Source organism: Capsicum annuum, chromosome 10, assembly GCF_002878395.1.
Source record: "Capsicum annuum cultivar UCD-10X-F1 chromosome 10, UCD10Xv1.1, whole genome shotgun sequence".
Classification (NCBI taxonomy): domain Eukaryota; kingdom Viridiplantae; phylum Streptophyta; class Magnoliopsida; order Solanales; family Solanaceae; genus Capsicum; species Capsicum annuum.
The window spans coordinates 104,577,297-104,597,722 of record NC_061120.1 but is presented as its reverse complement, the minus strand read 5'-3'; positions in this window follow the sequence as shown (position 1 = coordinate 104,597,722).

Genomic DNA, 20,426 nt, shown 5'->3' with positions numbered 1-20,426 from the left:
AAGACCAAAATACCCCCACAAAATAACCTCCCAGTTGCTGAAATTATCAGTTGACGACTAAGGTTGATAAGCCATCAGATCTGTGATAGTTCGTCAGCCAAGGTCGTCACCTAGGAGCTGGAATTTTTGGGTTTCTATCTATGCCTGACGACATGGGCTAATAAGCCGCCAGACTTGTGATAAGTCTTCAGCTCATGTCGTCACTCATTTGTCAGGCAGATATGCTGGAGTAAAATGGGTATAAATTTTTGCTCCGATATCGAATTTTGGAAAAATTAATATCCTTTGAAAACTAATTCAATTATCTATATTTTTGTGGGTCAAGAGATCAAAAATTCATAGTATAATGAGAGATATACTCATTTTAAGTTTACTATAGCAATATCCTTTCCAAGAATTCAATCGGTGAGGAATGTTTTGATTCGTCCGATAGCTAGGAGTTATTTGAAGCCTTAATATACATATAAATTACTCATAAAACTATAAAGGAACCATGATGTACTATACATAATCTGGAAACATGGTGCTAATATTTGTTTGGTTTTTTTGGGGTATTATAATATCTCCCCCTTGGGAATATTCCTCCTCAAATGAAAATGACTGAATGGAAGAAAAAATCAACTAAAGTACATTAAAGACATACATACTGAAACATAATTTCGGTACTCACAGACTGATAAGTTGAATACATCATACAGAACATGTATATCTGATGCATGAGTAATTAATTCATGAATGCATGACTGAGTGTTCTGATAAACTGTGAGTGTTCTGATAAACTGAGTTTCTCATAATAAGAATGAATGTCTGATGCCTAATTTTATGATTGACATGATACATGAATGCATGACTGAATGTACTAGTAAGTTGATTACGCATATCTGATGCATAAATACATAACTGAACTGACTCATGAACATGCGATTAAACATGTAATGGTAAAGATACCAAGTTTGAACTAAAAATTAAGCATGGAACTAAATACCAAGCTTGTTACTTAAATCTAAACATGAGAATCAGTAACTTCAAGGAAGACTATCACCTTTAACTAAAAATGTCAATGATTCTGAGACTAATTACTCAATATGTATGAGAAGAAACACGAGATTATAACTGAGTCTGGAAAGTGATACTTGAACTAAATTGAGTCTGTATACATGACGTACAACTGAGGTTGGAGCTTAAGGGTCAAATTATGATTATCTCCTACTCCATATTGGATTCATTATATAAAGAGAGAATGGAATATATATGTTATGAAAGTTTGGGGAATCATAGTGTATATACCCCTTGGGACACTAAGTCCCTCATAGAATACTGACTTGGCTGAGCTACTGAGAAAAGATGAGGCGATGCTCAAGGCACCTGGGAACTGAATCGCGATTGATTACATATGATCTGTAACTAGGGCATGACATATGAACTGAGCTGATTACTGAACTGAAGCATACATTATAACTAAGACTATAACTGAGATGTCAACTGAGTTATGATAGTTGCATAATAAAGGTTGTCATAAGTCAAGGATCTGAATGTACACTCATACTCTGAACTTTTCTTGATTTCTAAGTACAACCTCTTGCTAGTCATTTATTTGCATATTAGCATGACATTCAAACCTATCTCCATAACTACACCCCCATGTAAAATAGGCATGCAACAATCTTCTCATAGCATGTATCATTTAGTTTCTCATTTATCTAAGCAACTGTTCATCACTACACTATTCTCACAAAGAGAGCTCACTAAAGGGGTTGAATCAGGAGGACCTAAAACATGAATGTAGCTGAACTTGAAACATGACTGAGGCCTGAGAAATAGGATATCAATAATATGGATGTACCCAAAAGTTCTGAATGGAATATATTCATGACATATCCTAGATTAACTGATCAATAGGAGTGTAACATGAGTATGAGAGATGAGGAATCTATAAAGTGTGACATATGTACATAAGTCATGAGCTGCATGACCTAAGCTGGGAGCTTTCTGCATTTGTGGGAGATGATTTATGTTATTGAGGAGAATAGAACCGAACGCCTTATGCTAGGAAATGCAATCGTACATGATTCTATGGAAAGAATGAATATAAGTTATGTTCATGGAACTAAGCCATGAAGTATGCAGAGGCATCATGCTGAATGGGGTGTGAAACTTTACACTGAGATGAGGATGGGTCGGGAATCGTCTTCCCTAATTTCTTTTATGTACATACTGGCACTACTACTAAAATCTGAGAGCTTGACTTGGGTACTTGATCTACCATCTCTCCCTTGGCTTTAAGCTAGTATCATAAGTCTGTGAACACTAAACTAATCTCTGAACTAAACTGCAATCATCATCACATACTTACACTCTGATCGACATATGCTCGCCTTACTAAATACATCATTTGCCTCTGTTTACTTATATATTACTATTATCACATTCACACCGTCATGCTTATTTTCAAGTCAATAAACTTTAATTTCTAACTTACATTGTTCAAGTATACTAATTTATTCTGTCATAACTATCCCCATGAATACATAATCTGATCAATCCAGATAACATTATCCCAACTTCATTATTGCTAAACCCCTGGGTTCATGCTTCTAACTCTAGTCATATACTATCATAGGATTTTGAGTAGGGATCTGGTGGAATATCTAAATTTGGATTTGTGAATAAGTTCTCATGATCATAAATGAGATCCGTACAACTTTAGAACATAACAAAACTGAGGGATACAATCTGAGCATATGGTAAATCCCATAACTATCTGTAGGGACAGTCTGATAAATCCCTATCTCTAGGACTTAAGCTTCACTCTTTCTAATACCTTAAAATTAAGGTGGATTTGACATGATTAGAACAAGATAAGAATCTACATGAGTTTCTTATAGGAAATTTCTATAGCATGATCTGAGATATAAAAGAAGGGAAACTGTTTCTAAAACATCTTATAGCTTCCTGCACATAAGTATGGTGCACAAGACACCCATGTACAAGACTTTACTAGATGTTGCTTTTAGACTTCCTAGGACTTTATTAAACCTTAGTCTCTGATACTAAGTTTGTAATGTCCTAATTTTTTGAACCAGAATGCTACACGATGCTCATGACCACGAAGGACTACAAGCTAACCCATGACTAATATGTGTACCTATACACTGCATAATATAAAATGATAATATAGAAAGATATACAAAAAGGCCATAAGGTTCAAAACTGCATAGCTGAAAAATCAACGTCTGAAAAATGTGGTGTCACAATACCAAAACAAAATATTAATACTAAAAATAATGAAGTTAAAATATCTAATCTGACATCTATTCTGAAAGCCTCTAACTAAACTAAATAAAGAGTTGAAGATACATGTCTCCAACTAACTCCTCCTACTGATATTGAACTGAGATAGTAAATAAAAATAAGAAATCATATTATCCTTGCATGATAAGGACTCACTGCTAATCTACTACTATTGGAATCTAAAATGCTACTGACGGTCTGGACGTCATGCTTCTGAACCTATGGCATAAAGTAAAACACCATAGAATAAATGCATTAGTATGATTGAATGTACTAAGTATAGAGTGAGGTAAGATAAATGCAAATGGGTTTATATGATGAACAATGTTGACTTATATGATCGTGAGACTACATACATGCATAAGTAACTATAACTGAACTCGTGGTGATACTGACTACTGAGTCTGAATTCTAACAACATGAGTTTACTGATACTGAGATACAAAATGACTAATTTTGTGACAACATGATGATTGAGTTATGATAACTGATATAACTGATTCTATTACTGAGCAACTCTATCTGACAGTCTAGATTATGATGGAACTAACAGAGTTTCATTCTGTATGGAGTAACTAAATTTCAGATCAGTCCTATCTAGTGGGTGATCTCTAAGTGTAATAATAATAAAGATGACTTAAGTTAGTCTGAATCAGTCCTACCTAGCAGGTGATCTCTTAATCTGATGTTACTGATACTAATTGACCATAGTTGAGATCAGTCCTATCTAATGGGTGATCTTGAGGTCTACTGATAATGATAAGCATTAACTATATCGAATAGTACTAAATCTGTACTACTGAGCTGAGTTGACTGTAGCTGACAGTCCTAAATCTGTACTACTAAGTTGAGTTGACTATATCTGACAGTACTAACTCAGTACTACTGAGCAGAGTTTACTGTATCTGATAGTCTAGAATTTGTACTACTGATCTGAGTTGACTATATCTGACTATCCTAAATCTATAACTAAAACTATGAGATGTATTCATCTAACCGACATGCCCCTTTCTAGCTAGTCTGGGGTCTAACGTATAACCCCAGTTGGAAAGGTGTCAGTACTATGCCACTGGTAAAGACAACTGCTGTGGAGTTAGTCCTAATATAGCGGGTGACCCTTGGGATTAGTCCTATAAATTTAAATATGCTAACGGGTGATCCCTGAGTATGTCAGTCCTATCTAATGGGTGACATCTCATACCTACACTAGCTACGTAGTTTTGGAACTTAGGGGTTGCTTCTAGGGATCTCAGTCCTATTCTAGCAGGTGAGTCCCCATCCCTAGGCTTGCTTGGTGTTGAATCTTACTCCCTTCTGAAAAACACTGAACTGATTAATTAAGGTGAACTGATTAGCTAAACTAAATTAATTAGCTAAATTGATTCTAGTGGTATTGTTTAGTGGAGCTAAACTGAGTTTACTAAGTACCATTGACTGACAAAATGTACTGATGTCTGAGGAATAACTGACAGTACTATAGTTACTGAGACTTAACTTGGAATACTAAAATCACTGAGATTACTAAACTATTGATATTTTTGAGATTTCCTGAGTCACATGGTTCACTGATTTCTATGGGTCTTGGCTTGACTGAGAGTATTGTGAAACATGATATGGCTCTAGGCACACAGCTAAATTGTCGGGTACAAGTACTGCAGGACTCGATGGACCAAAACTGACAAAACATGACTTTGCTCTTCTTGAACACATGACCAATATTCATAATTCGAAATACCATAAGTAAAGGATTCCATACTACATATAGTCCTCAACGTCTTATACATGGTAGGGAATACATATAACATGTATATACTTGCCTAATTCCAATATCATGAACATTTGATATCACAACAACAAGGACACAACAATAGCATAGAATTCATGTTGAATCATAAGGGGTAGCATGGACTTGTCCTTTAGGTACTATTGAGTCATGAAAACATCATTTTCATCATTCTAGGCATTTCATCAAACACCATACATGCACAACTTTTTGCATAGGTGTACTTATCAATTTAGCTATCTCAAGTCACCCAAGCTCATGGATTTTAATTTAACATGCTCACTTACTTCATGGAAATTCATTAAGATAGCATCTTGAAACCCAAATAACAACCATCAACACAAATATAATCATACCACAACAAAATAATTATAATTTATTATTTAAAACTTGATTGTTGAGCTCCATGGATGAAAGGGATCCATGGATTAACACTATGCATACCTTAGATTGAAGATCCATGAAAACTAGCGGTGAAATCAGCATTAATCTTGAAAGAGATCTATTGTTTCTTTAAGGTTCTTGAAGAAATCCTTAGGCTTGTTCTTTATTTTTCTTGACTAAGGTTTAGCCCCTTTGGGAGAAAATGTTCTTGTTCTTGAGGAGAATGAGAAAATAATGGGGTAATAGCCTTCTCAGGGCTTTAATACCATGTTTAGAGTGAGGGAAAAAAACTAAAATACCCCCACAAAATCACCTCCAGTTGCTGAAATTATCAACTGACGACTACAGCTGATAAGCCGATAGATCTGAGATAGCTCGTTAGCCCAGGTCATCACGTGGGAGCTGGAATTTTTGGATTTCTGTCTAAGCCTGATGACATAGACTGATAAGCAATCAAACTTGTGATAAGTTATCAGCTCTTGTCATCACTTATTTGCCAGGCGGACATGCTGGAGTAAAATGGGTATAACGTTTTTCTCCAATATTAGATTTTGGCAAAATTGGTATCGTTGGAAAGATAATTCAATTATCTATATTTTGGTTGGGCAGATAAAAAGTTCTTAGTATAACAAGAGATATTCTCGTATGAGGTTGACTATAGCAATATCCTTCCCAAGAATTCATCAGTAAGGAATGTTTTGATTTGTCTGATAGTTGAGAGTTATTTGATACCTTAATATACATCTAAATATAAAATAACCATGATGTACTATGCATGAGCTTAAAACATGGCTCTAATAGTGGTTTGTATTTTTTGGGGTATTACAATAGGCCACCATAGAGAAACCACCTACTCAAGTTTTAAGAGCTTATCTTTTTTTTATCCCAATGGGTATGACGAACATACTTCTCAAGGGACATATTTTTAAACTAAGACCGGGTAATAGAGGTAAACAACACTATATTAAATAATAGACCTCCACTATTTCCTGGCTTATACTTGTAAATGGAATGGTACAAACTCCATACTATACCTCTCTACAATTCCTAGCTTATAAAGAAGCTCAAAAATTGATATTTCCCAAACATACATATCCACAAAGTATAAAATGGTTGAAGTTAAATACAGTTAACCAACTAAGTTAGGGTCGATCTCATAGGGAATAGGGTTAACTTATATCTCAAACTAGTTGAAATTGTCGAACAGTATGGAAAAGTAAATTAGTGGATTGGTATCAAACAACAAAAAGTAACAAGCTTTGCATGTCTTTGTTGTACAACAATCTGAAACAAACATTAGGACGGTGTTCCCCTTGGCTTCTTACATATGTATGTTTCTCCTACTCACCCCGAGTACCTCTATGTTGTACATACAAAATCTGATAATATATGTCTCACCAACTATCTTGTGGACTTATTGGTAAATTCACCCTTTACATTGTGAGTCTCGGGGTGTCGACTTAATAACCCTTGTCTTTAATCCCAGGTTAGCTTTTACCTTGTGGGTCTCAAGCTATTCTATGAGGGTATAGAGCCTCAAATCATTATTGTTCTCTTGTTTTCCCACTATTAAACTCTTTTGTAAGGATGATTGCAAATACAAGCAAGTCATTAGCTTCTATATTAGATAAGAAAGAAATCAACATGAAGAAGATCTCAATACATGAGGCAATAATGATCTAACTAAACCTTGTACTTCCCATATTTTGTTAATCTGCGAGGGATTCCACAACCCTAGTTAAAGAAATTAGCCCTCATGGTTATGTAATAATCCATGGAATTCAATAAAGAAAGCATAGAATTAATTACATAATGATGAAAGAATAAAATCCAAGAATAAGAGTATCAATGATGTCAAAGTGCGAAAAATTATCAAAGGTGCGTAACATAATACAAGAATAACCCAAGGGTATTAATAGTATCCCAAAATAATAGAGTAAACCTAATTAAAAATAGGAAAAATTTGTTCGCAGTGGTTACGCCTCAGGCAACGAGTCGTTAGGGTTGGTCACAACTCATTGCCTGCTATCATAGCTCTCTTTTAGCTTCAGTGATCATGACTTATTACGTTATGTAACGATTCGAATGCTGCAAGTATTCATTAGTCCAATTCTAACACCCTGAGTCTGGTACCCTGAATGTTACACGATGCTCGTAATATCGAAGGACCACAAGATAACCCTTAACTGATACCTATAACTGAGCAATGCATAATATGCCAAACAAATGCGGAAAACTGGCAAAAACTTGGCATAAGGTTCAAAACAAAAATACAACTCAACAAAGTTTAATAGTATCAAAACTAAAACATTTGTTTGAACAACTAGTCTAAAAATGCTGTAGTTTGAAAGCCTTTAAACTGTCTGAATAAGGAGTTGATGGGATAATCCCCCAACTAACTCCATCTACCTAAATACTTAATCAGATGCAATAAATAAATAAGGGACATCATTGAATAATTAGGACTCACTTCTAAGTCTACTGTTGTTGGTTGAATCTGAACTGCTAAGGGTGCTCTGAATTTTGTACTTCTGAACGTATGGTAAAAAACACTATAGCATAAGAGAAAAGTATGCACCAGTACATGAGAATGTATTGGTACGCTAGATGAGGTAAGGCTAAATGTAAGGGTTTGCATGCATCAACAATACTGGCTAAATATCTTAGACTACTAAATGAGGATACATGCATGAATTCATAACTATAACTAAACTCATGAAAATACTAAATACTAAATTCTACTAAATAGACTTCTGATAACTGAATCTACTAATGCTGATATCTGATTGACTGAAGCCGAGATCAGTCCTATCTAGTGGGTGATCTCTTAGTCTACTTATAATAAAAATGATTGACTTAATATGAGATTAGTCCTATCTAGTGGGTGATCTATGGATCTATGGAACTATTTAAGTTCTTTACTAATCTGAGTGACTATATCTGACAGTCCTAATTTTTGTGATGCTAATTTGAGTTCTATTCAGAAGACCGAGACTGAAACTGAGACTGTGGTAAGTAGTCATCTAGTTGACATGCCTTGAATCTGAGCTAGTTGGGTCCAACCTGTAACCCCAGATGGAAGGGTATTAGTACTATGCCATGGGTAAAGAAAACTGTTATAGAGTCAGTCCTAATTTAGCGAGTAACCCCTAAGATCAGTCCTATAATAGCGGGTTATCCCAAAGTATACTAGTCCTATCTAATGGGTGACATCTCATAACCTATGTTGGCTATGTAGTTTTGGAACTTAGGGATTGCTTCTATTGATCTTAGTCCTATCTAATAGGTGAGCCCCGATCCCTAGGCTCGCTCGGTGTTGAATTCTATTCCCAACTGAAAAACTCTAAATTGATTCTTAAACTGTACTAGGATGAGCTGAATCTATTACTGATCGTACTAATCAACTGAGCTAAACTTAGTTCACTGTGTTTCATTGACTAACAAAATTCTACTGAGTTCTGAATTGATTACTGAACTGAAGCTGGAATGTTACTCATACTGAGATTACTGAGATTTTCTAAGTTTTATAACTGTCAGAGTTCTACTGAGTTCTGTAACTGATTGAGAGTACTATTGATCATGGCATGACTGAGGTTATCTTTAAAACTGACACTGGCTCTAGGTAGTAGCTAAATTGTCAGGTATTAAATACCCCCAAGACTTGATTGCATAAACAATAATAAAATATGGCAAGTCTTGAATAACATAATAATATCCTATCATTCACAATACATTCAATGAGGCATCTCTTCAAGCACTTGAAATTCATAAACTTATGGATGGATAGATATGTATGTAACCTATCATAATTCATTCAGTAAGGCTTTTCAACAAACACTTAGCATGCATGAACTTATACATAATTCGGGTTTCTTGTCAACATGCTATAATGACCTTATTTCATTCACACAAGAATTTTACCAAACATATGGTGAGCATACTTTTGTCATACAACATTCAATACACCTAATTAACATGGTTACATCAATCAACACACATCTTGTAGGGTTTATTCTGAATGTCATGAAATTCACTTCATACTAGGACAAAAGTTTGGAACTTTGTAACCAAATCATGAATTAAAACTCAACAATATCATAAACTTCTATCTCAATTCACATAAATCAGAAAAACTCATAAATAACAATCTTTATAATTTAAAAAGGTATTCCTGAACTTCTGTGGTGGAAGGAACCCAAGAATTAACATCTAACAAACTTGGAAATCTCGATTCTTTGATGTTCTTGAAGATTCTTGGAGGGATCTCAAGATTGCTTTTGAAATTTAGGGGCTAATGTTTTCTATCTTTGAGAGAGAAAGAGAGTTATTTCTTGAGATATGTGAGTAAACAATAAGATAATAGGTCTTTTAGGGGTTTAATGTTGTGTATAGGCTGATTTGGGGTTTTAGGAATTTACCAAACAGCCCCTAAAAGTAAATAATAAAATCTGAAAATCCAGATTTCTCATGCTGGTGCGACGCAGTGAAATCGCGCTAGCTAACTAGAAACTGCACAAATGGGAAACTGGTTGGTGGATCAACGCGCCATAATCTTGGAGGCTCACGAGATTTTAATGATTTCCATTTTGGCTGGCTCTGCAATGCGCTAACGTACTAGGTGGTACACTGTCTTACTAAAATGGCTCTAACTCTTCGTTCGAGTGTCAAATTTGGGTGAATTTGGTATCGATGGAATGCTTGTTCAATTTTTCACATGATAAAAAGTCAAAATATTGAAAATACCACAAGGATAAAAAGCTATTCATCTATGAAGCAAGATCTTTGACATTCTAGGGATGAATCAAAGCTAGATAAAAATATGGGGTATTACACCAATAGATTTTCACTTTCAGGCTTTTGAGTCTATTGTCATAACAACTACTCATCACGAGTTATATTTAGCTGTAACGACTCATGGCCTTCACTCGTATTCACTGGGACTGTACTTTGTTAGCTTTCAGGACTTTTGTATCCATTCTCAGAATGACTCACATCATGACTTGTAGTCACATTTAGAGATTCATGAGGAACCCTGACTTGGCACCTGAGATTATTCATGCTCATTATTACCACTACGAATGATACCATGAGTCATTAGGTGACTAGACAACTTTTGATCTCAATAGTCTTTCAATTATTTTAGATCTTTTTCATCCAATTCTGACCAATGCCACTTCCAACATAATTTACCTATACCACATAGAAAAAACACATTATATACAACAAAATAACCTAAGGAAATGTATATTTTAATCATTTTAATTATCAAATGTTTGACTAAACCATGGCACATCAATACCCTTAACCTAGAACGTTTAATTTTCTAAAGCAACGACACCAAATAAAACAAACATGATGGATAACTAGGAAGATCATCGTAATGCCCTATATATTTCAAAACTTACTATACCAACTCATCATTAAAAAAATATTTGAACTTGATATTGTAATAAGGTACAGAATTTGAAAATTAGAGTTAAGTGTTAAGTTAGAGCAGAGGGATTACGATGTTCGAAATATGGGCTAAAATAAACAAGGTGCTTGCTTGACTTAATTAATGTAGTAGGTGAAAAGTAGGTGTATCACCTACTTAGACCAATTGATCAAATTGAGTCCTATAGTGATGTACTTATGTAACACATTGTATATTTCCTGGTTTAATTTAGCATTGAGAATGTCAAGTGTTTGATTCAAGAGGGAATGACTTTTCATACATATAGAAATTTATAGATTTTGACCCTCCAATGTGTAGGAAATTTAATTAGGATTCCAACGATGTAAGATTCACCTTAATCCGATAACCGGATGAGAAATTATGGCAATTTCAAGTTCCAGTCCTAGAACACTATCATTTTAGTCACTAGCGCATCATGGAGATAGTTTAAATAACAATTGTCAATTTCCAGTAAGACTCGGTGATTGTGGAAAAATGTAGAGAGGTCCAAAATGCCAATTGTTAATTTCCAGTAGGATTTCATGATTCCACCGTATCGCGGAGATGTCTTATTTCACAATTGTCACTTTCCCGTGAGCCTCTGCAATTGTGGTGCACCGGGGAGGTACAAAAATGCAATCCAGAATCTTACCACAATAGCTCTATGTCACGGATATTTTCCAAGTTCCAGTTAGCAATTTCCAGTAGGGCACCGCGATAACGGCGCATCACGCTATAGGCCAATTTTGGGAATTTTTCCCAGTCCGAGTAAAATTTCAAAAGGGGCTCTTTGGTCTTTTCTCTAGCCCCAAGTCATGAATAATAGATCATTTAATCCATCCTAAGCATATTATACCCACTTTTCACCAAAATACTCTTAAACAAAACACTAGATCATCAAATAAATTCAAGATTAAGGATTCCCAATTCAAGAACTCTAAGAAATCATCTCCAAAACACAATAGAAGTCCAAGATTCAAGCTTTTCATCTAATATCATATATTAAGGTATGTGGGGTTTTCAGTAAGGATAATTCTTTTACCCTTGTTCGCAACATATTATTTTAATTACAAATTTATTGAATATTATATGATGTCCCATGAAATTCAAGTTAGGATTTATATTTATTATTTTTATTTACAAGCTTATTAGAAGTTGAATTACATGATTATGTTCATATTTCCCTATATATTGCAAAAATTTCCAGATTTTAAGTTGATTTATAAATGTTTACATTACCAAGCATGAACATTATGATGTTTTAACATGATTTTTATGCATGGGTCATTAAGCCCTTATTAAAGATTATTATTTCAAGATTTGTTGTGCTATAAGCACCCTATGACTAGATTTCTATTCATATTATTGATAAAGATTTGACCTTTTGGTCTCTAAAGAGCTATGAAATCCACTTTATCGATTTAGATTACAGATTTAGCTTTATAGATATACTGTTGGTTTTAATTATAAACCATTAGACTATTTGAAAGTGGATTTCCATTAGAATGAGCATATATATTTAGTGGGAGTAGTATTTAGCACCGAGTTGGGTACGCTACTATGGTTTTATACTCCAGAACTATGTGCTAACGTAGGATTTAGATTGTTCCCACTTCTACGTCGATGATAGATATATGATCATTTAGATAAATTATACACTTTAGAAAGAGTATGACTCCTCTCCCCTATATAAGGATTCCTCCTTAGGGGTACAAGAATGTTGGACTCCATGAACGTTCACTTGGTTTATGTCAGTTAGAAGAGCCTCCCATGAAGAATGAGTTTTCAGATTTCAAAACCCCTAAGATAAATTATTTTCTTTACAACTTTAAAGTTCTTGAGTTTAAAATTTTTCTTTATAAAAGCCTTCAGATACAGAGTTACAAATTTCACTTAGCCTGCATGATTTGAGAATAAGAATAGAATACGGATTTTAGAACTAAATGTAATGGCTCACAAGTTTTATACTATATGCTTTTTTGTTCATGATTTATGATTTTTAGTTTTCAGATTACTCTATCCTTTGTGATTCATTTACCTTTAGCATGCATGATTTTATAAATTATGATGATATTGCTTACTTATTACATTCACCCCCATATGCTCAGTACATTCCTAAAGTACTGATCCATATGTATGTCTATGTGCTACATTATCTCATAATGTAGGTTCAGGTGCATAATCTCAGCAGCGTGAGTGATTTTCGAGCATCTCATCTACATCTCTATAGTTGGTGAGTCCTTATAGTTTGAGGAGTTAGCTATTCAGAATTCTAGTTTATTAGAAGCTGATTCAGTATTTATTTCAGACAGTTTGAGTCAACTGGGGCTGTCCTAGTGACTCTAGATTTAGTCAGTAGAGGCTTGTCGGACTATCAGATTCAGTTTTAGATTTTAGTTGTAGTATTTATATTTTTAGTATTTTCCTTGTTAGACTAATGAGATTAATATTTTCAGATATACTCAAATAATTCAGATAGTTTTTTTTGCATTTATTATGATTTTATATTTATCTCCCCCCTATTTTGAGATTCAGATTTAGTAGAAAGCAGCCAGGGTTAGCTCAGGACTACTTGTAGTTCGAAACATCGTGTTGTTTCCTAGGAACCAAATTTTAGGGTGCTACAGACTTGGTATGAAAGCCTAAGTTTTCGAGAGTCCTAGGAAGTAAGACAAGTCAGGTTACGTAAAGTCTTAATCATCGGTGTGAAGCGTGCCACATCTATAAGCAAGAGGGTATAGAGTATTTTAGGAAATCGTTTCTTCTTTTATGATCTATCATGCATTCAGTGTCTCTTTCTACTACTAACTCATGATTTCACATGATAGAAAATGCCTCCTCATTGAGGTAATGCACACAGAAACAATAACCAACCACCTCAGCCCGCAGATCCTTTGAATGAAAATATATTACATGTAGAGTTTTGGGCTTCCTTTCAGGTGCTTGCCCAAGCTATGAAAGATAATGTTCAGGGAAACCGTCAGTATACAGTACCACTTCAGCAAAATGAGGACTTAGCCGTAGCCAAAATTCAAGATTTTATGAGAATAAACCCATCAAAATTCTTTAGGTCAAAAGTAGGTGAGAACCCATAATATTATCTAGTTAAGGTAAAGATGATCATACATATTATGCATATTTATAAAGAGGGGAGTGTATAATTAGCATCTTATAGGCTTAAGGATGTTGCATATGATTGGGTAGTGATGTGGAAGAAAAGTAAAGCGGAGAATGCAGCTCCCATAACTTGGAAGATATTTCAAGATGCGTTCTTAGACAAGTTCTTCGCAAGTGAGATGAGGGAAGATACTATAGAAGAGTTGATGAACCTGAGGTAGGGATTAATAACAGTGAAGGAGTATTTTCTTAAGTTCAACCAGTTGTTTAAGTATGCCCCTGTTCAGATGGTTGAACCTAGGTCAAGCATGAGTATATTTATGAGCGGTGTGTCTGGGTTGGTAGTTAAGAAGTGTAGGACTACTATGCTTATTGAAGACATGAATTTTGTTAGATTGATGATGGATGCTCAGCAAATTAAGGTAGAGAAGTTGAAGGAAAGAGAGAGAGTAAATAAGAAGGCTAGAACTGGGCAGGACTATGGCAAGGCTAGATCTCAAAGAAGGAATCATTCGCAGTTTTAGAATCATTCATCTATGCTTGCACCTTCTTCAGCCAGTGCTCTGGCACCCAGGAACAGACAGGAGCAATAGGGTAGGTCATCTATGTATAGATCTTAGAATAGTGTGAGGGGGAAGCCCAATCATCCCTATGTGCTAAGTGTGGTAAGAATTATGTGGGTGACTGTTTGTAGGGTCAAAAAGGTTGTTATGGTCATGTCCAGATGGGTCACAGAATAAAAGAGTGCCTGCATACTAGATAGGGAAAAAGGGTTTTGTTTCCCCAGACTCAGGATACTAGTACACCAGTTCCTCTAGGTCACCCAGAATCTCATTAGGGCACTTCATCTAGTACTGGTGGTGGTCAGTGCCAGAATAGGTTCTATGCTTTACCATCTCTCCAGGAGCAGCAAGATTCCCCATATGTTGTTACCGGTATGGTTCGTGTCTTTCATCTTGATGTTTATGTGTTGTTAGACCTTGGTTGAGTTTCTCTTATATGACCTATTAGTTGCAGTAAATTTTGAAATAAGTTTTGAAAAGATCCCCAAGCCTTTCATGGTTTCTAGCCCAGTAAGTAAGTCATTTATTTCTAAGAAGATTTATGGAAAGTGTCCTATCACTGTCCGTCATAAGGTCATGTTAGCAGACTTAATAGAGTTATATATGGTTGATTTTGATCTTATTCTTGGTATGGATTGGCTCTTTTCTTGTTATTCATATATAGATTGTCACACCCGAGTGGTGAAGTTTTAGTTTCCAGATGAGCCAGTCTTTGAGTGGTAAGGTAATTAAGTGTCTCCCAAAAGTCACTTAATATCTTATCTAAAGGCCAAAAATTTGATTTCCAAAGGGTGTATCTATCATCTTGTTCGATTTAACGATACTACATCTGACACTCCAATAGTTCAGTCAGTTAGTGTAGTCAGTGAGTTTCCTGACGTCTTTCTCAAAGATTTACCAGGGATACCTACCGATAGGGAAATAGAATTCTGTATTGACCTTTTCCTGGATACTCAACATATTTCTATGTAGAACTTTAAAGTCTGTAGAACTTTATGGAAAGAGTGTCAAGAAATACTCCACTTTAGTATATGTTTTCAGTCTGATTTAGTTCATAAGGCCCGCAATTATGTTTAGTAGTCAAGCGGACAAGTTCGTATGGTTTCCCATCTGACCATCTAGTCATACTATCTAAAGTCTTATGAATGTAACTATTCAACTAGTGAACAACCAGTAGGTCCGGCTTTAGCCCAATTCATTTATCATGCCTCAGTTTCAGATCCCAGATATTCAGTCACGATTTAGTTCGTAGGTTCCCTATTCATCCCAGATATTCAGTCACGATTCAGTTCGTAGGTTCCCTATTCCTTGTCCTAATCTTTTCTCAGTAGCTCATCCAAGTTAGTATCCTTTAGGGGACGTATATCCCAAGAGGGAGATGTACTATAATCCTCTAAGCTTTCAGTACATAAACCTTCCACTTTCTCTTCACGTAATGAATCCAGTTTGGAGTAGTTGGTACTCAAATTGGACCCTCAAGTTCTATTCTTAGCCATAATCCATGTATTAAGGGGCTCATTTCAATTCATGATATTCAGTTCAAGTATCACATTTCAGGCCCAGTTATGTTCTCATGTTCTCATTCATTCATGTTCAGTAAATGATCTCGAGTTTGAGATTAGTGATTTCTTATTCTTGAAAATCTATCCCATGAAGGGAGTGAAGAGGTTCAGTAAGAAGGGAAAAGCTCAAACCTCAATAGGTCAGTCCTTAAATAATTCAGAGTTGTTTTGGAAGGGTAGGTTCCGATCTTGAGTTCTTTTCAGACCTAGCTTCAGTGTATCCAGTATTCCACGTCTCCTTGCTAAAGAAATACATTAGAGACCCAGTAGTCATAGTTCTCTTAGAGGGCATAGACATTAAGAATTTTTTCTCTTTCGGAGAGGTTCCAGTCCAAATCCTCAATCATTATATTCATAGACTGGGGAATAAAGAAGTTCCCTCAGTCAAAGTTCTTTGGCGGAATCAGTTCGTTAAGGGAGCTAGTTGGGAAGCAGAAGCAAATATGTGGATCATAATCTTGAATTAGATACTATTGTGTTTGCTTTGAAAATTTGGAGACATTATTTGTATGGTGTGCATAATGATCTGTTCAGAGATAGTGGTTATTTGAAAATCAGTATGTGTTTACCCTGAAAGAGTTAAATCTGCATCAGAGATAGTGGTTAAAATTATTGAAGGATTATGATACGAGTGTGTTATATCATCCAAGCAATGATAATGTAGTGGCAGACGTCATTAGTAAATTATCTACGGGAAGTGTTGCTCATGTAGAGAAAGATAAGAAAGAGTTAGTTTGAGAAGTTCATCATTTGGATAGATAGGGCTTAGGTTGGTTCATTCAGCTGAAGGGAATGTTTAGGTTCAGAGTAGTTTCGAATCTTCCTAAGTTTTCGGAGTAAAGGAGAAGCAAGAAAAGAATTATAGTTTGGTCAAACTGAAGGAGTCAGATAAAGACCAAAAGGTAGAGGTTTCCTCCCAAGGGTAAGATGACGTGTTGAGATACTAGAGCAGATTGTATGTGCTATGTGTTGATGATTTTAGATAGTGGATTATGGTGAAAACGCATGGTGCGCCTTATTCTATTCATCTAGGAGCCACCAATATGTACCGTGACTTGTAGAAAATCTATTGGTGGAGTGGTATGAAGAGAGATATAGAAGAGTTCATAGCCAAGTGTACAACTAGTCAATATGTTAAGGTAGAGCACCAAAGACCTAGTGGTACATTGCTAGAGTTTAGTATCCCCACTTGGAAGTAGGAAGAGGTGAATATCAATTTTTTGACTGCTTTACCCCGTTCACACCATCAACATGATTCAATTTGAGTTATTGTAGATATGTTGACTAAGTCAGCGCATTTCTTTCCAGTTCATATGTCTTACACAGCTAAAGATTATGCTAAGTTGTACATCAGAGAGTTAGTCAGACTACATAGAGTTCCGTTGTCCATTATTTTAGATAAGGTTACTCAGTCACTTCCCAGTTTTTGAGAGCCTTTCAGAGGGGTCTTGGTACCCAAGTCCATCTTAGTTCCGCTTTCCACCCTCAGACAGATGGTCAAGCAAAGAGGACCATCCAAACTCTAAAAGATCTGTTGAGGGAATATGCTCTTTATTTCAAAGGTAGTTAGGATAAGCATTTGTCATTGATTGAGTTATCTTATAGTAATAGTTACCATTCTAGCATACGAATGGCCCCATTTGATGCTCTTTATAGGAGAAGATATAGATCACCTATAGGTTGGTTTGAAGTGGGTGAGGTTGCTTTGCTTGGTCCTGACGCAGTGTTTGAAGCTATGGAGAACATCCAGTTATTTATAGAGCGATTGAAAATAGAAAAGAGTCGTTAGATATCATATGCAGATGTGAGAAGAAAGGACCTCGAGTTTGAGGTTGGTGATTTAGTGTGATTTCACCCAAGAAAGGGGTGAAGCGATTTGGCAAAAAAAAGAAGCTTAGAACCTGGTATGTTGTCCCTTACAACATTGTGAGTCGTGTTGGGAAAGTATCTTATGAGCTTGATTTTCTCGCAGACTTGTCATCCGTTCATCCTATATTCCATGTCTTTATGCTTAAGAAGTACATTGGTGACTCCGTTGTTGTGGTTTCTTTAGAAAGCTCAGATATTCAAAACAACCTTTCATACAAAGAGATTTCAGTTAAAATTTTAGATCATCAGATCCGTAGCCTAAGGAACAATGAATTTCCCTTAGTTAAAGTTCTTTGGTGGAATCTGTCTGTTGAGGGTGCCACTTCGGAAGCAGAAGCAGGTATGCGAGCCAAGTATCCTCATATCTTCTCTATAAATTTAGATTCACTTAAAGGTAATACTCTTCTTTAATTCAGTTGTTTTCTAATCACAGTGTCAGCTATATAGTTATCCTCATATAAGTACATGCACTCACAGAATTAGATCAGAAGCTCAGAATTATTTAGATTATATTTCTCAATTTATTTCAATCATGCATGCTATCATATATGCTCATATTCCTTAGTATTCTTTGTCTGACTAGCCATATTTGAGGAGGAAAGTTTCCAAGGGGGAGATATTGTAGCACCCCATACTTTCCATGGTTCAATTTAGCATTAAAAATATCAATCATTGGCTTCAAAAGGGAAGGATTTTTCATACATGTAGAATTTTCCAGATTTATACTATCCAATGTGTAGGAAATTGAATTAGCTTTCCAACAATATAAGATTTCCCTTAATCCGATAACCGAATGAGAAGTTATGGCGATTTTAAGTTCCAATTGTAAAACATAATCATTTCGATCACTAGTGCATCGCGGAGACAGTTTAAATAACAATTGTTAATTTCTAGTAAGACTCCATCATTGTGGTGCATCGCGGAGAGGTCCAAAATCCCAATTATCAATTTCCAGTAAGATTTTACGATTTCACCACATCGCGATGATGTCACATTTCACAATTGTCACTTTTCAGTGAGCCTCTGCGATTATGATGCATCGCGGAGGTGGAAAAAATGGCAATCCAAAAGTGTACCATAATAGCTCCACATCGCAGAGATTTTCCAGGTCCCAATTGGCAGTTTCCATTAGGTCACTGCAATAACGGTACATCGTGTCATAGTCCAATTTTGGGAATTTTTCCCAGTTAGAGTAAAATTTTAAAAGGGGATCGTTGGTCTTTTCTCTAGTCCCAAGTCTTGAATAACAGATCATTTAACCCATCCTAAGCATATTATACCTACTTTTCACCAAAATACTCTTAAAGAAAATCCTAGATCATCAAAGCTTACTCCCCAAGAGATCTAATTCCTCCATTAATTCCCTAAAGAAATTCAAGATTAACGATTCCCAAATCAAAAATTCTAAGAAATCATCTCCAAAGACACAATAGGAATCCAAGATTCAAGCTTTTTATCCAAGATCATCGCTTAAGGTATGTGAGGTTTTTCAGCAAGGATAATTCTTTCATCCTTGTGCCCAAAAACTTATTTTAACTTCAAATTTTTTTAATATTATATTATGTCCCATGAAATTTAAGTTAGGATTTATACCCATTATTGTTATTTACATGCTTATGAGATTTCCAGTGATTTAGAAGTTGAATTACATGATTCTGTTCATATTTCCTTGCATATTATAGAAATTTCCTGATTTTAAGTTGATTTATAAATGTTTACATTACCAAGCATGAACATTATGATGTTTTAACATGAGTTTGGTGCATGGGTCATTAAGCTCTAATTAAAGATTTCTATTTCAAGATTTGTTGTGTTATAAGTAGCCAATTACTAGATTTATTTGCAGATTATTGATAAAGATTTGACCTTTTGGTATCAGAATAGCTATGAAATCCACTTTACCAATTCACATTACAGATTTAGCTTTACAGATATACTGTTGGTTTTCATTATAAACTATTTAACTATTTTAAGGTGGATTTCCATCAGAATGAGCATACAAATTTAGTGGGAGTAGTATTTAGCACCGAGTTGGGTACATTACTACGGTTTTATACCCCAGAACTACATGCCAACGTAAGATTTCGATTGTTACCACTTCTACATGGATGATAGATATGTGATCACTTAGATAGGTTATACTCTCTTGCAAGAGTATGAATCATCTCCCCTACATGAGGATTCCTCCTTAGCGGAACAAGAACGTTGGACTCCATGAATGCTCAGATGGTTTATGTCAATTTGAAGAGCCTCCAATGGAGAATAAGTTTTTAGATTTCTAAACCCCTAATAAAGTATTTTCTCTACAACTTTAAATTTCTTGAGTTTTAAATATTGCTTTACATAAGCCTTCAGATACAGACTTACAGATTTCACTTAGCCTACATGATTTGAGTATAAGAATACAATACATATTTTAGAAC